At 38.9% G+C, this 23314-nt stretch overlaps 1 long non-coding RNA gene across 1 annotated transcript in view; it reads right to left on the reverse strand.

Annotated features, from left to right (window-relative positions):
* Positions 1-791: 791 nt before the first annotated feature.
* The window catches only part of LOC121279939, a 794500-nt gene continuing 771977 nt past the window's right edge, over positions 792-23314 (reverse strand). The window contains exon 4 of the long non-coding RNA XR_005943531.1: positions 792-873. This is a non-coding gene — a long non-coding RNA (uncharacterized LOC121279939). The remainder of the gene's footprint in view (positions 874-23314) is intronic.

Genomic DNA, 23314 nt, shown 5'->3' on the forward strand with positions numbered 1-23314 from the left:
GAAATAATGCATTGTGATCTTTTACATCTACTTGAGCAGGCAAACTTGGCTTAACCTCTCATCCAAAAGACAGCACCTCCAACAGCACAACGCTCCCTTGATTTTTGTGTTCTAGCCCTGGAGTGGGATTTGAAACCTTTGAATTCAGAAACAAATGTACTACCAACTCAGCCACAGCTGACACTGCTATATCAGGAAAAAAAAATGTGTGTAACCATTCCAGCACACAAAATTCAGCCAGATGGATTGTCGTGTAGGCAAGGCATTACGCACAAAGCATGTCCAGGTCCTGTTGCCTCTTGCCTGTTGGGTGTCAAATTTAAAGGGCAAGAGGAAAGAAATGCAACAAAAACAAAGTGAAAGTTCATGTAATGGGTCAGTGCAACATGAAGTCTGGTGTAAGTAATATAAGCCTACAGTACGCAACAGCCAGTCTGATGTTTTTAACAGAAAGGAAAACAGGCTAATTTTGCCTAAGCAGCAAGTTGGCAATCTATCCTATTATCTTCTGAATGGACCATCTTGTGTAAATGCAGGTGCATTTGGGGTGTTGCTATTTACAAAGATAAAATGATATTTGATCTGTGCTGCAACAAATGCTCCTTTTGATGAGCCACTAAAATACCAACTATAGTACTCAAATATGTTGTTGCAGAAAATTTGTGGAAGTGTTTGTCACACTTTCTCTTTGTAAACAAACCCTATTCAGACATCATGAAAAGCACAATTACTGGTAAGTTTCAAAATCACAATCTTCCCAGAATAATTATATTTGTAAAGACAATACTTACCCCTGCTGCTCTGTTGTAGGTGAGAAGTTGCTTACGGAAGGGCAAGGTGGTTCTGTATTAGTATGGTACCCTGGGCACCTCACTAAAATGAGAGAGGACAAGATAAATTTTACCAAAAAATACTAGAAATGTAGATCACAGGTTTCTTGTATAATATTTTATTAAGTTATTTGAGAATGCAGTTTGAAGCTCATTGATATGAACCTCCATACAAAGTGTGTATGAAGCCATGAGTTAGTTTACACACTTTAAAAAAATGTTATCTTTTCTTCCCTTTGTTCAATCACTAGAGGGCTCTCTGTGGCAGTAAGCAGGCACTGAACAATTCTATTAATCAGAAAATGCCTCAAAAGTACAACAGATCACCAGGTAGTGTTATGAGGGCTTGTTTTTTCTTGATAACCAATAACAAGTCTAATTAATGAAAGTGAATGCCAAAAAATGTGCAGATTAATAATTTAAATAGTCTAAATACCCTTTGTTACAATCATTCCAGTTCAAAAGGGCACACACATTTCCTCTGCAATTCTATTTTGAATCTTGATTAATTAAAAGTTTGTGTTTGAAAACAAAGATGCTTACTGTTAATCTACAATTGGAATCACAGATATATGAATCACAGCTGTCATGGTAACAGGCAGAAAGCACACTTGTTGTTTAATGGCAACATCATAGCATATCCACACAAATAGTCATTTTCAACTTCAAATGGAAAAGAGTTGAACCATTTCTTTGGAGTGTCAGTACAGGCATGAAGATATTAAAAATTTTAAAGCTATATTTTAAAAGCAAACACAAAATCTGTTAAGATGGCTGCAGCATACCATGTGACTTTTGGCATTTGGACTGTAGAGATGGTAGAGTCTGCAACCAATACCTGATTAAATGTGGTCCAAAACATACAGACAATGGGGTTTGCTGACAACTCATCTCCATATTTCACCAGGGACGTTGATACTCACTGAGTGTACTACAAATGTGAAATGGATCCCAACAACCTTTCATTGTATTGTCATGGCCCCTCATCCAAACACAAGATCTTAGCGGTCTCAAACTCTCAAAGTGTGAAAAGCCACAACATAAGATGTTCATCAGCCTAACACACTACCTTCTTTAAAAAAAGACTTTGGATTTGTCACAGGTCACAAGTGAGGCAACTATGTTTGTTGTCATTTTTAAAAACAGCAAGAATCAGCTCTGCAGAGACAGAAAGACCAGCAGAAAGTCCTCTAACCAGCTGCCAGACAACTAAGCAGCCAACTAACCATACCTTGCAAATGGGAGAAGGACTCTCTCCAATCAATTCCAACTTCAAGTCCATCTGAAAACAAACCTCCTAGCAATTCAACTACTAGAAGCCCCACAACATAGCTAATAATCCTCTGATTTTTAGATCTTCACTCCAGCCAAAGCATCAACTCATTTCAGAAGCTACAGGCTTGCTATGAAAGAGACTGAAATAATCCCAAATTCTAACTGTATTTTTGTTTCCTTCATTTATCTAATCTCTGTGACAGTATTAGTTATTGCTATTTTTAACCTCCCAGGCAAGTGTGGATAATAAATAACCTTCCTTATTTTTAAATTCATAAAAAACCTTGCTGCTGGAATCATTTATATTGAGAGAAAAACACTGAGGGTAAGAAAATACATACAACTAACATGTGTCATGTCAATAAGATAAAGAGGTCAAAACTGTGTCCAAACTTTTGTTTGCTATTTTTAAAATGGACTTTTGCTGAACCAAACGATAGCAGCTAGCATGTCATCACATGACTCACAGGGTTAGCTATTTGTCCTGAAAGCTTCCAACAGGATTTACAAGAACCAAAGAATTCCCCTCCAATCCTTGTGGAATCTCACAGCCCCATTATTAGGGCATTATAATCACAAAGGCAGGGGACTTGCAGAGATTGAAACTCATTATTCCTGCAGAGTTGTTAACAGACCCAGCTCGCACTGTCCAGGTCCATTTCAGAAGGGACCATTGAGGAGACAATGGACATTATTTGCATCTTGATAAGCTTACCCGTCTCGCAGAGTCACAAGGTCTCCTCAGTCAATGACTCCCCGAAATAAGGTCCTCAACATGGACGGTGGCTCTTTCAGAAGCTAACGTTTGAGACATAAGCCATAAAACAAAGGCCAGACCCAGATACCAGATAAACATCCCCTTTGAAACCCTTGTGGAGAAAGGGGATCACATGATTGTGACCATTTTAAAATCTCTATATTTAGCTCAGAACTGAGAAACAGGCAGTCTGCAGAATTACCAAAAAGACCTCCAGCATGACTCCCAGTTGACAAAGCAGCTGGTCACGATATCTCAACTCCTCGAAGCCTGCTCGACTTTAAAAGTCTGTTAGCCAAGCAGGGTAAATACAGAAATGCCATCGTGCTACATCATCATTTGTTTCAAGGATTTCCATGCTGCTGTCTCTGATCAGGAACTCCTCTGAACTGAACTCCCCACAAAGAAGCTCTGACTTTCTGGACTCTTGCAATCACGTGAACTAATATTTACTTCAATGGTCATTTTACTGTTGTTATCCATAGTTGTAAAAACTCATTTCTGTGTTTGTGTGTGTGGACCAAATTGGACCACACACATTAAGGGTTTAGGAAAACACACCGCAACCTACTTAAAAAATAAATAAAAAACACCTCTGCTTACTGAAAGATGATGACAGGATAAAGTTGTTCAGTTTGCCTTTCTCCTGTCATTAGCGCATATAAAAAACACCTTGGTCACAATCGTAAGAATGCACATGAATTCTGTCCGTGATAGAAGGAAGAAAGGAGGTTACATAATTTGGGGAATATTGTCAGTTTCTTTTCTTACATCAGTTATCAGCAAGATTAATTTAGGTTTAAATTTACTGCCCCTTTCCACAGTTCTCTCTAGATTGGCTATTTGCTTATGAATAAGACCCTCGTCATCCATGAAATAATTGTGGATGATTGCATCAATGTCATGGTATTGATGGAAACATAGCTGAGAGATGATGACACCTTCCCCCTATAGGTAACCTCCCCACCTTCCACCACTTGCCCTACCATGACCTTCACAGTAGTAGGTGGCTATCTTCACCAAATCACACCTCATCCTGTTCTCTTACTCCTCGGGCACCTTCTCTTCGTTTGAACATCTCATTTAAAACTTGTATCTCTATTGCCCACCCAAGTACCATGAAAATATTTTCATCAAAAAACCTTCAATTCTCTCCTCTGCATGAAGCAACTTCTTATCCTCAGTGATTTTAAATTGCATTTCAATTCATCATGCTCTCTTTCCATTAAGTTTACTGCCCTCTTATCCTCCCTTATGGGTTTTGCACCAGATTTGCTAACCACTATCTCTTCAATTCTGCATGCAAGAAACTTGACCTATCCTGGAATTCTTGCTGAAACAAAACTCATCTATCAACCCACGCCTGGTCAACCAAGTATTCCATTCCCATATATGTTGAAGGAGACATTCTGGAATATGTTGAACATTTCCCTTACCGTGGCAGCCACCTCTTTCAAAAGGCCACATTTGATTAAGAAATCTAACACTTGGACTCCCAAATGGCCAACATTCCAGGGGAAGACAAAGAAAACACTTCAAAGGCTCCCTAAAGTTCTCTTTGAAATACAGCAGCCTTGACATTAACGACTGGAAGAAGCCTGCTACCAATTGTTCAAAATGGTGACAACTTGTCCAGCAAATTGCATTGCACTGTGAGTCACAATGTCTTAATGATGAGGCAGAGTGAAGGCAGAGAAGGAAATAACAGGAATCAAATTCTACACTCCAGATCCCACTACCTTGTGGGACATCGTATTCAGTTTGCCCAAAGATCTGTGGGTCAAGAATCAGCTTGTTCAGTCAGATGAAGACCCATGGTAGAAACGCACAATCCTGAGTAGACATCATTCCTAAATCAAGGGACAGTCAATGATGACAACCCGCCTGCCATGTAAAATCCCTAACTCATATTCATGCCCTCGCTTTGATGTTATCATCCCACATGGCCTCATTTCTTCCAATCACAAATAAGGCCATCTCTGATCATTTCCTTCCATCACTCCACCCACATCCCCTTCCATACCCCAAAAACTATGTCCTGTATCTGTCCTAGAAAAAAATACTATTCTTCAATTAACTTAGAACTGCACTTTCAAAATCCCAACTTTGTAGCCTTTTACTCTCCATTCTTCACAATATTTCTGCAGCTGCTGATCTGCTCAACCATACACACCTCCACCTTTGATGCCATAGTCCCCACTAATACCACCGTTCTCTCTCAACCTAGTCATTTCCCCAGTACAGCCCTTATCTCCACTCACTTAAGTGCAAGGGACACACACTTGAATGGTTATGGTGGACAACTGATTTAGCCATTCACAGCCTGAGGTGCAGCTAATGAAGTATTTATGAAAACATAGTCACTGTTGTAATGTAGGAAATGTGGCAGCCAATTTGCACACAGCAAGTTCTTGCAAACAGTATTGTGACAATGACCTGATAATCTGTTTATACAATATTAATTGAGGGATAAACATTGGGGATAGCTCCCTCCTCTTCTTCAAAATAATGCAGTGAAACCTTTAATTCCACCCAAGAGGGCAGACAGGGTCATTATTTAATACTCATCCAAAGAATGACATTCCAACAATGCAGTACCCCTCAGTGCTGCATTGGGATGTGAACTTAAATTTTGCTCTGAGGTCCAAGGATGGGACTTAAATCCACAACCTTCTTACTCAGAAACAAGAGTTAATGGAGCCATAACTGACACCTAGAGCAGTACCAGATCCTGCTCTCAACTATAAAACTGCTCAATATTCCAGGATCATCCTGTAATGCAAAGGCAACCCTTGTTTTTTTTCCCCTCTATTGCAAACTATCTTCTCAAACACCTCTCCGCTGTCACTCTCCAGAGAGAGTGAGCGGGAGAGTGAGAGGAAGGGGAGAGCAAGATAGTGAGAACGCAATGGCAAGGTAATCTGGCTCATGCGTCAAGGGAAATTAGCAACAGGCTAATCATTTCTGCAGAATGCAAGGCAAACCTGCTCCCATTCCTCTGCGACCTGGCTGATTCAAGGCCAGAAGTTGAGGTTTTGATGGTTTTCTTATGTGTCTGGAGCATCAGGTCACAGTTGTTCACTATAAATAGTTTGTTTCTGAGTTAAGATTTTTCATGAATGTACATAGGTTTGATGCCAGTGGGATAAAGGATCACTATTTTATAATCTTGTTGCATTCCATATGCTTAAATCCTTTTTTTTCTATATATGAGGCATTACTGTTCATGAACTGCTTGATTCCTAGATATGAACTGGTGAAGTGAAACATTAAATTTGCCAGAAAGTTAGGGAATTTTGTAAAGCAGGTGTGGAAATTCTGAAAGTTGCTCTGAATATAGGAACATAGCAAAAGGAGTAGATCGTTTAATCCCTCTAGCCTGTCATGCCATTCAACGAGATTATGGCTGTATCTCATTTTCATTCACCTGCCTTAATTGGTTACATAACCCTGAATACCTTTGCCTAACAATAATCTATCAGTTTCAGTTGGCTCATCCCTTTCTTCTCAGCTTTTGATGCTGAAAGCCAGCATTTCCCAAGTACTGACTAAGTTGTCAGCATTTTCTGGCAAAAATATATACTTCCTGCCCTCTCCAGATAATTCCCCTTCAAGTCCCACAGTGCACTTGTGTGGGTCCTGCACTAGCTTGCAATGGCCACCTGGTGGCACACTGATAAATTGATATATATTTTTAAAATCAGTGCAGGGTTATCTTTTTAAGTTCTGCCCTCACAACAATCTAGCAAACTTAAATGTTTTACAAAAAAATTGCCAATTATTTTAACTTGCATTAATATACAAACACAATTTCTTGAATAGTTTCCTTATGTGAAACTTCATCCACTCAAAAATGGATTCTGAGATCTCTTATTATTTTGATCAGTAGATTCACATAGTGGAGCAAGGTTTTTGATTCCATAATTTCTTTATTTTACAGTTGTCTTATGAAATGTTCCATCAACTGCTCTGAACATCTTTAAGTATAATAATGGCAACAACTTTACATACCAAAGTGTAAATTAACACATTTTAAAGAAATACTTTATAGAAAACAAATGTTCCCTGTCCCACACAGCTTTGGATTACCCTTGCCTTGTACACCAATAGAATTAGAATGAATAACGACTGATGAATAGATACTTCTTTGTCAGTGTGTCGTATACCACCTTGTAATCTTTACTACAGGCTGGACTGTCTTGCTTGAGAGGGGCCTTAAAAAGATTAATTGCTGTTGTCTTCCAATAGTCGCAGAATTTAACTGAATTATCTAGTGTCTTTTTTATTATTAAAAAAAGTGTCAGATGAATCAGAAGCAGCATGCTTGGATAGAGTCAGAAAGTTTTGAGTTCAATCCTCACTGCAGAGCTGAGCACATACTTTAGGATGATACAACAATTCCTCATTATGATGATATATGACCAGAGATGCTGTTTTTCTCATGAAATATGAAACAATTGTGCATTCTGGCTGTTCAGGTAGATTAAAAGAACCCATAAGGCAGGATTTTCCCATCCGTGAATGTGGCCCGCTCGCCAACACGTAAAATGATGCGGGATGACATCAGGCGGAACTCCCGACGTCACCGCCACCCATTCAAATTTTCAGGGGCTCAGCAAAATCAGCTCTGCGCCCACCGACCTGTCAATGGCCAATTGAAGCCACTGACAGAGTCATTAAAGTACTTAATGGTTAATGGTAATTAAGGTTGGACGAGCAGGCCAGGAGCCCAGGCGGGCATTAGAAAAAGCATGAAATCTCATCCAGGGTCGGGATGAGGTTTCATGTAGGTTTTTAAAAAATTAATTAAAGTATTTAAAAAAGTTATGGACATATCCCAACTCATGTGACAGTATCACAAGAGGAGATATGTCAGGGAATTTTTTTTCTATTTTTAATAATTTGTACGTTAGAGCTGATCTCCCTGAGGCAGCACTTAGCCTCAGGGAGATAAGCGTGCTTTTTCGCGCGCATGCGTGAAAGAGCGCACTCTCGGGTTTAGGGATTCCCCCCGACCCTGCCCGCACAAGGAGCGCATACTACTTCCGTGTGGACGTCATGTTGGGCGGGCCTTAATTGGCCGGCCCATGTAAAATGGCAGCACGCCCCCAACTGGAGGTGCTGATCGGAGGCGTGGCTCTGTGCACCCGCACTCCAACTTGCCCCCCGACAGGGGTAAAATCCTGCCCATAGACACCTTTTGAAGAGAACGGTGTTCCACAAAATCATGTATATTATTTATCCCTCAATCAAATCAGTTTAAGTGGTAATTTATGTCATTATTGTTTGCAAGAGTTTATTGCGCAGAATGAGGCCATTTTGAGACATCTTGAAGATGTGAAATGCACCATATAAACACCAGTTCTTTTCTCCATTTGTGAAAGTCAATTTTAATTTAAGTGATTGACCAGGAAAATGAGGAGAAATGTCAATAGTTTATTTGAAGTCAACTATCAGCCCAAGTTGGAACATGGAAAAAAAGAGTTAGGGTTTCAGGTGAAGAGCTAGGACAAACACAGGCCTGGTGGACCAAATGGCCTCTTTCAACACATTAACTTCTATGATTCATTAACCTCTGTGCCTTGTGAGGTACCACATGTAATTTGGTTACAAAAACTAATGCAGAGTTACTGCAAAAGTAAGCATTTGCTAAAAGAGTATAACAAAAATTAATGACATTATTCTGAATGACATCTTGAACCTCTCGATCCCAATTCTTCTTGTAGTAGGGTTGCAAAGTTACTTTAAAGCTGAACCAATTGAAATATGCTTGAAGAGATGCTGAGGTTTTCATGAGTAAAAACATTTCCAGCTGCAGAATGAAGCTGTGTGCACCATAAACCTGCTGATTTCTACTCAAGCTTAAAAAGTTCCCAAATTGCCCTCTGACCTTCTTTGGCACTTTTACCATTTACTGTACAGACATCTTAATGTTGTGAGAGAAAAGTATTCCTAGTTCTGCACTCAAAAACATTACGCGCTTATTGGCCTGGTGGAGCTCTTTCCAGGCTGACAGTGTGTAATTTGTTGCTGACGGTGTAATACCGGTATTGCCACCAATGTTTCACAATCAACACCAACCAATCTCAGATGGGCGGGCCAGAAGAACTGAAGCTTTAGTGGTTGCTTGTTTATGGACAGCTGTCAGTTTTACATATGCTTTAATAATCATATTTCTGAGTACACCTGCTTGATGTAGAAAACACAAGAGGCATCATTGTGCCAAAAATACATCCATTCAAATCTTCCCATATTGGTGATTTTAACAAGAATACCACAAGTTGGATCACATGTGGTCCAATCCTCCAGTGGTAAATTGCCACTAAATATTACAGCAAAACAGAAATGAATATGCTGCAGCAAGGATGATGGCCAACAGGAAACAAGCAGGCAATAAAGGGATTTTGTTTTGTGGAAAAGAACAAATAAAGGTTACCTTTATTTCAAAAATAAAACCATATGAAGAAAAATTATTGTGCATGGTTCTGAAACAAAACCAAAATCTAGAGTTTTACAATAAAGTTAAACAGTATTATCTATGGGTAAATACTTGTTAAAATTAGATGCTTTAAACTGTAACTTTCATTAAACTACAATTTTTATGAGTATTGAAAAAAAGTCTAGAAGTTCGAATGCTCAAAATTTGCATTTCACCTGTCTGGTTTTATTTTTTTATTAAATGATTGCACAAATCCTTGGAGCTTTGAAATCTATTAAAAATTCACTTTCAATAAATCGCAAGCTTATACAGAAACATTAAGTTCTCAGAAGCTCTCTCTGATTTGAACTCAAAGTGTTGATAAATGTACATCAGTTGGTGGAACTTTTTCTGCCTACTCTCTGGCATTTTATGACCGTTTATTTTTACCCCGAACACTACAACCACATTGCATGACCTTCAGATATTTTGCTGATATCTTTCTTTGCTGTATCTTTAGCTTAGTGATCATTGTTATTTGCACCTTGAAAGAAGGCAAATTCTGTAGGACCTCAAAGCTCGTGAATGCATATCAGTCAATATTACAATATTACAATATTGCCATGGAGAATGCACCATGGATGGTGACTGACAGTTAACTGCCAAACATTGTTTGAAATTTAAACCAGGCAGCTTGACCCTGATTGGTCAAGGCATTGCTCTGAGGAATGAGTCAGTGAATAGCTGTCACTTCTTTTGTTTATCTGAAACAGGCACAAAGTTCTATCTGCAAAGAACAGAGCCATGTATTAATATATGTAGCTTACAGTACACACAAATGTACCACAGCATGAGCCCAACTGACAACCTTAAATTGGTTGTCAGCACTCAGCTTGGCCTTTCCACCAACATCTACTTCTTTCACCTCAAACACAGCATTCACCGCCACATCTGCAAATCGAATTGGCTTAAAAAGCAGCAGTGGCACAAAAGTCTTTGGAAAATATGAATTGATATAATCAATGATATCAGTCACTTACTCCATAATTTCCTCTTTTCTCACCAGTCAGTCATTTACAGTCTGTCCTCACCAAACTCTATTGGCTTCCAATCCTCTAAAGAACTGACTTCATAAATATTAATTTCAACTTTAAAACACTGCATCTCCTCACCACACCTTACCTTAATGAGGATCTTTCAGGCATATATACTTGTCATATGCAGTCTCTGTTCATAGGACTACTGCCCGAGTCGCTGCAGCTCCCTTTTTCACCACCTCCTTTTAAAAACCCAACTAAAAATCTTCCCTTCAACCGTGCTTTCCTTTCCCTCAACTCTTTTTGAACCATTTTATTTCATTTTGTGTCAGCTGTGGCACAGTCAGTAGGTTACTCATCGCTAATGTGTGTTTAAGTCCCACTTCAGAGACTTGAGCACAAAAATTTAGGCCAAGATGCTGCAGTGCAGTACTGAGGGAGATTTATCTTTCAGGTAGGATGTTAAATCAAGGACCCTTCTGGTCTCTAAGGTAAACCTAAAAGATGACATGGTACTATTTCGAAGAGGAGGCAGTGTTATCCCCAGTATCCTGGCCAACATTCATCCCTTATCATTAAAAAACAGATTATCCTACTCAAGTGCTTATATACATTGCATTTCTGGTTATGATGTAACCATTCTGATGATTCTTATAAAAAGCATGTATCAGAATGCATCCAAGATCAGGCCAGTGGCTGGTTCCTGTTCTCATGGCACATTTGGTGTTGGGCATCTTCTTCAGGGTGGATTCCTTTTTCTTCTATTCTTGCATCAGTTTTTCACTCACACCAAATTCCCTCGCTGCAGCACAGTTATCTGACAAGTTAGCAAATGTTTAGCTTGAAACCAGCTTTGTATTTCATTCTTTTAGTAGGAGGATCCATTTATCTTCCCAGATTGCAGTACGTGGTCTGGTCTGTGAGAGCGTGTCTTAAACTCCTGAGCATCATCTTGGAAACACAGCCCATATTGCCTGCTTGATCCCAGATGCCCAATTACAAAGTGAACATATATTTCTGAGCTGAAAAATTAAGGCCAACTCATAATGTGACGGTAGCCCTAAACATACATTTATTGGCTGAATATGGGGGTTCGACTTCCATGCTGACTAAAGGCCTAAACATGCATTTTGGTGCAAAAAAAAAAGGTTCATATTCGACGCTCGGTGAATTTATATGCCATGATCAATGGAATCTCTTCATTTTCATAATGCTGTTTGTGGGAACTTACTATGCACAAATTGGCTGCTGCATTTCCAACATTATAACATCTGCTGTGAATCGTTTTGGAATGGCTCTGGAAGTCCATCTTAAGCTTTAAGACACTTCTTAAAATCTATTTCTTTCATCAAGTTTTTGGCCATTTGCTCCCATAGCACATCATGTGGCTCAGTGCCTTATAATGCTCCTGGGACATTATACTATGTTAAACTACTATATGAATACAAACTATTGTTATTCAGTGCCCATTGCACATTCTGAAAAGTGATTTATGATGTCACAAGGAGCTTTATAGAAGTTTAGCCTGATTTTTGTTTGAGTTATTGACAAGAGTATAAAAACTATAAAAGTTTGAACAAGTATAATGTTAAGCAAACAATTTTTGTACTTAATAGAATCTTCCCAAGATCATTTTTTCTTTAGACACAGGGCTGAATTTTACACTGATCAGGCAGGCGTGTGCCTGACACAATCGGGTGTGAAATCACATGAGATTTCATCGGATGAACATCCTGATGCCATCCTGCGCTTGCGTGGGATGGCATTAAGAGGTCAATTAAGCCCAGTAATTGCGCAATTGTCTGTCATTTCATGTGGCCCGTCCAACCTTACGGTTGGTGGATGGGTGAATCGACCAGGCGACCTTTGCATTTTCAGCAAACCTCATCCACGGGCTGGATGAGATTTCCGTGATGAATTAAAATATAAATAAATTTCTGTGGACAGCATTTGCATTCGCTAAATTTTCAGGTGACTGAGTATGATGCGTAGACACTTTTTTTCAGCTTTTGAAACCTTTATTTTTGCTGTTTCAGGTCTTCAGCTCCCTGAGGCAGCTCTCTGCCTTCAGGGAGCTTTCCGTCAGCGGTGGTCTGCACCCACATTGACATCACCACTCACCCTCTTCCCGCCCCCACCCGGTAGCGTTAAACTTTTCAGTGTGCTTTTCACTCTGGCTGGCTGGTTAATTGGGCAGCCAGCATGAAATCACAGTCGGGCGTTCCATTTCCTGGCCAATCCCAGGCCTGCCAATCGTGCCCAACCACTGAGTTGAAAATTCAGGCCAGTGTAGTTAAATAAGAAGTCTATGTAACTGTACAATACAGAGTGACAGCTCTCCAACCCAAAAGGTACCTCATCACATCCATATCAAAAGATCCTCTTATCCTGCCTATTATATTCCACTAATGTCTCAATTTTAAACAAATTATAATGTTACTGTGCTTCTTCTTAATGCACGAAAGATTTTTCCCTCTGGAGATCTCCTTGCAGTTTTAAATCTTTGCTGGGTACAATTCAGTTCGCACCAGCTGTCTTACGTAATCTTGCCCAAAATCCAAATGAGCCTTAAAAACATTTCTCAGTTATTCAATTATGGAGTTCACTATCTAGAACAAAAATTGTCCTCGCCTAACAGCCACACACACACACACACACACATACACTTCTAACTGTTACCAATGGACAGCCATGCATAGCAGGAACACTGGTTAGTTTTTACCTGCCTAAAATAGAGGTTCTTAGGCCAATTACTGCAATCCTCTTCCCAGCCAGGACTGTGAATTTAGCACACACTTAAAATTGAACCTATGACTTTTTGGTATATGCAGCTCAATTCATAACTGAATCAAAACAGTCTGTTGGGAAAACTCAGCCATCTGGTAGCATGCATGAAGGGATAAAACAGAGCTAATATTCCAACAGGTATGGGTCCCCACTTCCATTCAATTTAGAAGATTAGTCACATTGGACTTGAACAGTTAGCTCTGTTTCTCTTTCCACAGATGCTGCCAGACCTGAGGTTTTCCAACACATTTTGTTTTTATTTCAGATCTCCAGCACCCACAGTATCTTGCTTTTACATAACTAAATCAACTTGCTGAACAATCCCTAATTGATGATTAGCTACTAATAGAATATCAAGCCACAAATTTCAGCCTCTACCAGGATACCTCATTTTCTATCCTACATCTGTGGACATGACATTTTCCTTTCTAATATAAAAGTTTATATTACTTTGAAAGCACTGCACATTTGTTGTATCATTGCCGCTGATCACCATATTTTGTTATGGGTTCATTCCAGCTGTGGTCGCTCAATTATGTCTTAAGACTGTAAGTTTAAACATGAACCATTTATTGTTAGCCTTGAATTATATACAGATCCCAGTTAATGTCAATCTTGGTGTTGTGTCATGCAGGTAGCCTCTTCTAAAGTGTTCTTTCTTGGCTGTTCTCTCAGTCTATTACCATGTCACTCTACACATCATACCCCAGCCCAAAATTAAGCCTTGTTCTGCCGAGCACCTTTACATCACAATGACATGCAAACACACACAGCATCATACAACATCCCACTTTCTTCTCCAAAGTAAACATTCCCCCCTTCCAACAGAGTATAACAATACAAGCTTTATTATACCTTAACCCTAATCACAAATCTCTGACTTTGTAAATTCAGATGGTCTGGAGGTTTGACAGTTCTTCCTCAGCTTGACCTGTCACATTTGGAGGAATAGTAATAGTACTCGGTGTTTCTGGTTCTTGGTTATTACCATTTGATTTGCTTTTTGCGCTCCTTCGAGTTGGGATTCTCTTTATTAACAACTCGTCTGCTTTTCTTGGACACTGTGGGTTTGTCCTAATCCTTCTGAAGGGAATGTGCACTCCATTCACTCCTTGAGTGGACTCAAATTTTCTTTTTCTGTGGGGTGCGCCATGTTCTTGGACATGAACGTTTTGCAAATGGAGCCTTCACTTCCACTTGTTTCACAATCTCAATCAAACTTTTGTTTGTTGTTTTATTTTAAAATCCTTTTGCAAGCATATGATTCTTTTCATTCAGCTCAGAGGTACTCAGCACATCTGAATCGTCCAGTGTTTTTTCTTCTCATTGTTCCTTGCACTTTAGTGTTGGATTTACATTTTCTGGTTGTATTTCTGTCTTTTCTTTCTCTGCAGCTTGAAAAGTTCTATGGTTTTTCCTTTCAATACCTCCTTATTTTCATTCAACTGCTTCTTTAGTCTGTTCCTGTAGCTTTTGGCTTCCTCCTGGAATATAGAACATTGCTGAATCTCCTCTGGTTGTTCAGAGTGACATTAGAACCATTTTTATTTTCCTTGTAATGTTCCAGAAGAATAAACTTTGACCTGAGGAATTCTTGTAGCATGTGAAGATCCTTCAAAAGGCTTTGCTTTTCTTTGAGAAGTTAATTTGCTTCATCTTGAGTTTTCCTGTAATTCAATAGATCTTCTCTTTTGCTGTGCTTCCATTCTGCTGTTTAAGACACAGTTTTCATTTCTTCATGTTGCTGAATGGTCATGCATTCCCTTTGCATTCGATCTTGAAAGAATCAATTGACCTTTCAACTGTTCATTTTCTTGTTGACCTCTTGCCAACTCACTCTGGGCTTTGCAAGAAATTGGGGTCTTGAATAAACAGGTATTTTCTGCATAATATAGAACATTTATATGATTTGGTAAATAGCATTGATTTTCTCTCTCTCTGGAAAGAGGATTTCTAAACAATTTGACCTCTAAACAGTCTAGTTCAGGCTGCAATGTTGACATTCCTAAGCTGTTAGGATGGGGGTCTTGTGCACACCCTTATCTCAGCAAGCGTTTGGAAACAACCAGGATGTGACGCTCAACATGATGTAAACTAAAAAGCATTCAAACAGAAGGGCTGTAACAATCCTGATAGTTTGGATACTCCTCCAGTATCCATAGGCCAGAATAGTTTAAATAGATGACTGACACTGGGTAAGCTGTCAGCCCCCAGAAAAATGGTAATATTAACAAGTGATCAGGCACAGGGATCAGGTTGTGTACTGGTGAGATCTTGGTGAGGCGCCCTGGTGGGGTACTGGTGAGGGTGCAGTGATCATCAGGTGTTGCCACCTTCTTCAGGTGGACGCTGAGGAAGAGGAAGACAAAGGGAAGAGCCCCCTAATACATTGACTAGAGAGCAGAATGCTCAAATCACAAGTTACTGAGATTTCACAGTCTGCCAATTGTCCGTCTGTTCTCTGGAATCAGTAAACTGCTCTCAACTGTTATGGGTCATATAGCTTTTCTGTCTAATTAGTTAATGTATCATGTCTAAACTGTTTCTTAATAAGCTTAATAGCCATCGTAAAATTATTTGCGACTAGTCAACTGCCTTAGGTATCTGTGACCTCTGAACCCCTAAATTCTATAGCCTCAGTGCATCATTTTGTTGCTACTGATAATTCCAACACAGCTTTATCTGAAGTAATATTGAACATCCTTTTTAGCTCCTCATGTTTTTCTATGGCTACATATTGATTTTTCAAGGAGACTTTCACGTTTGCATCTTCTTTCCGTACCTTTTCTCGTGCTGTTTTGCTTAGCTGTACATCTGGTTCAGTTTTCCCAACTCTCACTTTGATTTGCCAACTATGGAATTGAGGGTAGTTATTTCCTGTTCGTACTTTTATGTTGTCTCTGAAATATGGTTGTTCAGATGTCGAACAGCTTGTTTCATGCATGCACAGCCATCTGTTCACTCCACACTGCCATCTGTGTCCCTTGCTCCACTTGGTGCTTTATTGGGAATTGCCCGCTTCCTGGGGTCTTTTCCAATTTTTTGTCCATGGCCGCTTGTTTTTTTCTTGTAGTTATGGCTTTAAATGACATTTCCCCTTCAAGACTGTCAGTGCAGTAGCTATTTTTGTCCACCCAGGTTATTTGCAGCTGTTTCTCTGTCTGTGATTTTCCCATGTTTTTATGATCTTGGCAGGCTCCTCAGCAATTGTGGCCCTTTTTAAAAAAAAAAACTTTTGAAACTGCAGCAATTTCTTCTCTGGGCTATTTGTTTTTTTTGCCTTTTACCTCTGTAGGTCCTTTTTTTTAATGTCCCACATGGAGAGTTTGATAGGTATCCCCACCCCACCCCACCCCGAGCTACGAACTGTCAGCTCTGCAGGAACTTCTAAAAAAGCAGCAATTTGTCCCTTTGTACAAGAGGCCAGGGACCCGGCTGAAAAGGACTCCCTTTCTCAAACTCTACAGGCTTCTTTCCCTTTTTCACTATGCTCTACGGGTTTCTCTATTTACTCCACAGTCCTTTCTTTTTGCAGTATTTTTTAAAAACTTCAATGCATGGCCACCCCTGCTGCCATCTGCTGAGCCTTTGGGGCTGCCACATTTTATAACGTAAGTAAAGATTCTTTTTCGTATTTTTGCTCACCATTTGTGAACCATCCAGGTCCTTTGACCCTGCGTCACTCAGGGTCTTGCAATTTTTGTTGTTCTCACACATCTGTGATCTGACCAGGCTTTTTTTCTTTTTTTTACTTTGCATCTCTTGGGGTCTTGCAGTGGTCATCCACTATAAGCGAAGCTTCTTCAATTGTTTCTTTCAGTTTTTTCTCTTAGGTACATGTCTGCCTGGTCAGGCTTCAGCTGCTTTTAGTTTCTCATATTTTGAGGTCCTGTTCTGAGTTCATCATTTAAAATGCCACATTTCATATCATTACCGCTGCTCACCATTTTGTACTATCACCATGTTGAATTATGGCACGCAGAGATGTTTCACTTATGAGATCTTGAGACTTGTATGTTTAAACATGAACCAATTATTGTTCATCTTTAACTATTTATAGATCCCGGGTTACTGTCATGCATGATGCTGCTGCCATGAAGGTGGCTGCTACAAGAGTGTTCTTCCTGGGCTGTTCTCTCAGTCTTTTACTATGTGACTCTATACATCATACAGTGGGTGGTGCTATTCTCCAGTCCCACATTAACACATTAACCCTTGGTCTTCCAAGCACCTTTACATTTTAATGGCATGCAGGCACACACAGCATCATACAAAACACGTCATCTTTTTTGCTCTTACAGTGCAACATTGACAAATCTCACTATAAAGCAGTTAATTGCAAATTGTTTTAACAGATAATTACAATCAACTAAAATCATCCTTCACTACAAAAAGCAAGAAAGTTCACTATTTCACTCTGATAATTGGACTTTAATTGCAAGAAAATGCCAAAATTTTAGGAACTCCCACTGTTATGTGCAACACAATAAACCTTTTCGAGCTCCAGCTATTAATCAAGTTGTAGCCGGGTGGTGGAATTTAAAATAAAATTCAGTCTATTCAATATGAAAATAAAAAGGCACAATCGATGAGATCATTGGCCTTTTCAAATGCAGTGGATGAGTTAATGTAGAGTGCTATAGATATAAGTGAGCTGTCTACTCTTTCTTCTGAGTGAAAGAATGTCAATAATACAACTTCATCTGCACATGGGTCAATATATATTCATTTTGTGGTCATTACTTTGCACAAGTTGAAGAATACTTTTTATTTCATTGTAGTGACATATGCTGGCGATAGTGAATACAAAACTTTGATTATGAAATAACTGTCAATAAAAGGGTGAAAATATTTATAGCTTTTGATATGATAGTTGTGAAATTTTGACATAGCCAGGAGTGCACAAAACTTTCAGGTAACTGAATCTTTTCCTTGAAAATCAATTTCACAATAGAAGCAGTAGACTATGGGGAAGAAATTGATCCCATTATAACTGCTTTTTAGCTGTAAAAATGGACATTGGAGGGAATCAATTTGCATACCCAGTCTCCCAAACACAATCGTCCCACAAGTATGCTGAAGGCCAATCTGAAAGCAGGAAACATCCGAGTGTCCAAGGTGCCCAAATACAACAGGCATTAGACTCCCTAAAATGCTAATCAACATAATGGCATTATGGAAATGAGACCCAATTTGAAATGAGAGTCAGGCCTCCATTTTCAGGCATGCATTTCCAACAGATTGTCAACTTTGTGTCGGTTCCTGCTGGTAACCCAGTTCTTCCCCCTGTAGGCAACAATGATTTTTTTTTAAATGATGGTAAGGACAAGGCTAAACCAATCCCTCATTATTAATTTGGACTTATAGGATTATTTTTGCTGTTTGTTCTGCTCCTTTTCAAGTTGGTTGCAGGCAGCTACGGAAGTATATTGATTGAAGGTTTTGATGTGGACAATAAGTCCACTTGATCAACTGATGTTCCTTGAGTTCCCATAGTTGGGGGAATAGATAAGTATGGATATGGGAGGTCTCACATTTTCTCAATCCATGCACAACTCAGGTAACATTAAGATAGTTCTGCAAAATACTGCAGTACCCTATCTGCTGTAGAATTACCCAGGTCAAGTCACAAATCAATGTTCAAGGAAATGTTATGGCACTAAGACAGCAGTTCACAATGTGTGAGTCTCATACTCAGGGCAAGAGTTCATTCAGTGTTGCAATGTGATGTGCACACTGTAGAAGAGGGTGTTCAGCAAAGCAAGGTTTAACGTGGGACTGGGGAAACAGTGCTGCCCACATAGTGATGTGGAGAGTCACATGATATTAGACAATATGTAGAAGAGTCTGGAAGGAGCAAGCATGGAGACAGCAACCATGTAGGGCTATACCTTGGAGATGTATATAGTAATGAGTTGTTAATAAACATTTGATGTTTAACCATAAAAACCTCCTGACCTTTCTATGAGACACCCAACAACGCTTACAACACAAATATTCCATGGTGATGTGTGCTTTGGTGATATCAATCTCAATTAATGTATTTTTGGGATGATATTACAGAACTTGAAATATGGTATTCATATTGGCTTTTACAAAAAGAACCATTCTGCCCAGTAAGCCTACTATTTAGTAAGGAATCCTTTTGGCTGGCTTTCAATAAAAGTGGTGTCATTGCACAAGGCTACATTGCCTTCAAAGGGGTGTTATCAATTCTCTTGGCCTGTGAAACATTAGTGGACATTTCTAATTGTAGCACTGCCATTCTGTTACATCAAAAGGGGTTTGCATTTACTTTCTCCACCATTAAAATGAGGATCCAAATTTGTCACATATTTGCATGTTACTAAATGCATTACCAGCACACACCATACTCTGAAAAATCCTATCCAAGCTCAGTATAAGAGATCTTGTCCTTCTTATTGCGATAGTACTGACAAGTTTTCTTAAAGTTGGTCAATCAGATTTGACTGTTTTCTTCCCAGAAGCCCTTTCAAATAATTGAGAAATGATAGGTGAAATTATATTTAAATAAATGAAATAGCATGAGTTTCTTCTCAAGTGAGCAACATTTTGCTTCTGAATGCCACATATAAATAAGAAACACAGTTGTAATCAATAAAATGCTGTCCTTTGTGACAAAGGGGAAAAAAAATCACAGTTGAAGAGCGCATCTGATAATAATACCATGTAAAAGTGTATTGCTTTTTATTGCTTAAACAAATATTGAACTTTCACTCATCAACTACCAGCACTTTTAATCAACTTCATTGGCATAAATTAGGTGTAGCCTCCTACGAAGCACTTCCATTATTTCAAAGCCAGAATTTTCTCATTTATTTATAAAGTTATTCCAGTAACTGTAACAATGAGAAGATTCTAGTTTAAAAGCCAATTGGAAAATCCTGATACCAGAATACATAACGTTGTTTTAAAACACCATATCATGATGCATACCACTGTATTAGCACTGTATTATCTCAAACAAATCATCAAATTTGACATAAAAGTACTGTTTGGCTACCGAATCATGGTAGGCCTTGTACTTAAGTACAAGCTTGCCCACATCTGACTACTAGGTATGCACTCTCTCCAGGAAGGATCCCCGTATAGTGGTCGTGCGCTCGAATCCAAGTTGACATTTCACTTCCCTAGGGCACAGAAGCTCACTGTTAAAATCTGGCTGCCTCCCAGGTTGAGATTAGGTCGTTTAAAGGCAGACAGAAAATCAAATCCAAGGATTTCTGCTCAGCGTAATTCAATGCCACGGTGCAAACTGAACCATCCTATGATCTACGATTGCAAATGTTTGTTTCCAACCTACCTCTACTCTGAGCTTTTTCAACCATTTCAGTGCACAGACAAATCCTCTCCTGAACAGCTGTTGGCCTGAAGTATTGGCGCAACAGACTGTTTACACTGATACAAGCTGTGATAGTATTTGTTGTAATAATCATGTTCCGTTATCTGAAACACCAGACCTTTGAACAGAGATGGAACACAAATTTGGGTTGGGCTGCCTTAATGACTAAAATATAATAAATAATGAGGGATCAATTAGTATATTTCACTCTCGAGAATTGTAAGGGAATTATGCTTGATATTCAATTGTACTAATTGTGTTAAAATTTAAAGGTTAATGCTCAATTATGATCAGCGTTTAACAATGTTAACATTCTATTTTGTTACTACTGAGAATCATGTTAACATTCCATTTTGGAATGACTGAGACTGCTAAGGGATCTCAGGGTGATTAGTTGTATGTGCTTTAAACTGTTCATGTTTGTATAATGAACTCCGGGATAAAGCACCGGTTTGGACTGCAATTGATAAATATGATTGCAAACCTTGTTAACTTCTGATCTTAATTGTATTATCAAGAATTATCAGTGGACTTTGCACGAAACATAACTTTTGGATACCCAGGACTACAGACACAAGAGAACAACTTAAATTAATCAAGGGACCATAAAAGGAAGGTATATACGGTTATATCCAAGGTACCTCATAAGGTAACAATATGCAAGTGTTAATCAAATGGACAGAGCTAAAACAATTTGGACCAAACACAGAGCTATAACGTGCCTTCAGAACCAATCATCAGGTTGAAATAGATAGTGCACATGGAATCTCACATCCAAATCAGAACAAAAAAGACCAGTTTGTGGCTGTGCTTGATGATTGAGAAGAGGAACCCCACAAGGGGCAGCTTCACAACCACATAAAGGCATCATAGCAAGATAAAGAAAAGGAGCAACAATGAGGTTCAAGCTGAAATAGCATGCTCTGTGTTTTATGTTAAGATTGTTTGAAATTAGGCATTCTTGCATTTGTCTTGATGAGCACAAGGCATAAAGTTTCAACAACATCTTTCTTTTCCACAATATTTAAGTTCTGTACTTGTTACTACAAGTGATAACTTTCTGTATTTTTATTACTGAACAGAAGAAAAACTTAGGAAAATCTTCATATTTTGAGATTCTTTTAAACCTGATATAGAAGAAACAACATGGAAAATTACTCATTTTCTGTTTCTCAGTGTACAAAAATGCATTTCTATCCTTTTAAGCTTGATGTACTTTTCTCGACTTAACTCTATGTTTACTGAAGATGAAAATGACAGTTGATTCATATTTGAGCTTCTGAAGGCCCAGTATTCATTACCTTCAAAGTGTTAACCTTAAGTTGAAGCCATTTCAACAATCAGCCACCAGAAAAATACATAACATCCATATCACTATGAAGCCAACAAGGATCAGACGCACACTTAAAAGGTGTCTGGAAGGAGTGACTTATGTCACCAGCTATACAACCATGTTAAAAATGGACAGAGTTTTACCACATTGATCTACACCACATCTTTACCACATTGATCCTCCCCAAACTCATGATTAACTAGCATACTTAATTATAATGTATCTCTGGATGTAGTTGACTGAAACTCATGAAATACCATTATATGCATGTTGATCTTGATGTTCCTTCTGGGTGAATATGGCACTGTAAGCCTAGCAGGCAGGAATTCTGTCAGCCTGGTGTTCAAGTGAATTTACAACAGTCAGTCTGGCTTCAATATTTATGGGAGATTGTTGCTTGTTAAGTTGGTAAAGGGATGAAAGATCCTACTGCAGGGCATCAGTATTTCTCATCTTAAATGGCTCACAGTCTTCTCTAGGTCAGAGAAATGTGCCTGGCCTTTGCTACATTGATTGTGAAAAACCACCACAAAACAACTTGAGAGGATAATCTCTGGATATACACTACAGAAGCTAACATGGAACTTAAAGTTATTGACCCAGGTTGAATTCAATCCTGGTTTGTTCCAAGATTGCTCAGTTTAGGCCTCAAATTCTGCTGTCAATTCCTCCTTCATTCTTTGGAACTCTGATGTCTTTAGAATTATTTTGAGGCTTGCTTAATTTGGCAGAGTGGCTGCAGCACCACATGCTCGTTCCTTGTTACGTTGCATTTAAAGACCAGCCCTCTTGTAAGGCTCTTGGACGCTGTTGAGTTTAAAGATTTTCTGTTGCAAATGTTCCATTGTATTGTAGGTCATAATGTAGATAGATGTCTGATGGTGCTGAGGATATTCTCTGTTTAGTTTTACAAGGCTCCTACTGCAAATTTTCATGTCTCATATACAGTGCAACCCTCATGCTGTTAGTATGTGAACAAAATATAATTCAACATAAAAAGCACCTCATAGATGAAGAGAATATCATTGATTCTACAGGGAAAATTCTCAAAAGAATGGGCTCTCTAAAAAGTGAAGGCTCTCTGATTGTCTCAGTTGAATATGTTATCTTACTTGATCCTTGAGACCGAAATAAACTTATTTCTACTCCAATATAATAGCATTTTGATCTGCAACTCCAATTGAGCAGTCTTTTCTGAATTTCCCTCAAGCGCTGACATGAAGCCGAAATTAATTTATTTGTAAAAATACCAGTTGCTCTTCCATGGAATTGCACATAGCAAATCAGAGAATTTGCTCACTCTCTTACCTGTCTCTGATATCTTTGTGCTGATTTTCAATGGTTCTTTTCACTCCATATACTGGTTTTCTCTCCACAACTTTTTTTTTGCTTCTCTCTTGGTCTTATTCCCCTACTGCCTGTCTTTATTTTACTCATTCATTTACTTACAGGATTTGGGTTTCACTGGCAAGGCAGCATTCATCACTCATCTCTAAATCCCATCAAGAAGATAG

This window comes from Carcharodon carcharias, chromosome 7 (assembly GCF_017639515.1).
Source record: "Carcharodon carcharias isolate sCarCar2 chromosome 7, sCarCar2.pri, whole genome shotgun sequence".
Lineage (NCBI taxonomy): Eukaryota > Metazoa > Chordata > Chondrichthyes > Lamniformes > Lamnidae > Carcharodon > Carcharodon carcharias.